The sequence below is a fragment of the Grammomys surdaster genome, unplaced genomic scaffold, assembly GCF_004785775.1.
Source record: "Grammomys surdaster isolate TR1022 unplaced genomic scaffold, NIH_TR_1.0 99, whole genome shotgun sequence".
In the NCBI taxonomy this organism is placed as follows: domain Eukaryota; kingdom Metazoa; phylum Chordata; class Mammalia; order Rodentia; family Muridae; genus Grammomys; species Grammomys surdaster.
The window spans coordinates 6,048,374-6,049,083 of NW_021604578.1; positions in this window are offsets into that span (position 1 = coordinate 6,048,374).

The window sequence follows — 710 nt, forward strand, 5'->3', positions numbered from 1 at the left end:
GGCCAGTAAACAACATGGTCTGGGAAGATTTGCCTGATGCCCTGACCCAGGTTCTTCCCCAGGAAATGGATTCCTGCCAGCACGTTTTCTCTCCTCACTTAAAAACACACAGAGCACCAAGGGAGGCAGCTGATTCTGTACTCAAGGAAAAGAAACACACACACACACACACAAACAAACACACACACACACACACACACACACACGAATTGAGGGAAACTTCTAACTCCATTTTTCCCACCTTTCGTGTCATGAAGACAAGCCAAAAACCTCACACTTGTCCTGAATTTTGGATTTCAGAGTTAAAGGTACTGAGCCACACACCTTAGGTCCTCTATCCCCAGGGTAGTTCTCCTTAGGGAAGGCATTAACTTAGCCAGTCCTTCCTAACTCAACCTTCTTCTACTCCCCCCTCCTCTTCTCTTTAATTGGCAGACACAGGTCTCAATGGCTTTGGACACATCCCAAACTGAAACTTACCTACAAAGATTATTCGTTAGTTAAGCAGGTCACTAAAATGGGCCGCCACACCTGAGGCTATCTTCCCAGGGAGTGTCATCAGAAAGGCTGGGGCACAGAGTAGTATTTACTGGCATGCAGCATCCAGTGAGGGTGGGCGCCTCTCCCCCTCACCTTTCTTCAACCCTGATTTTCCAGGCCAGCCTTCTCCTCCTCCTCCTCCTCCTCCTCCTCCTCCTCCTCCTCCTCCT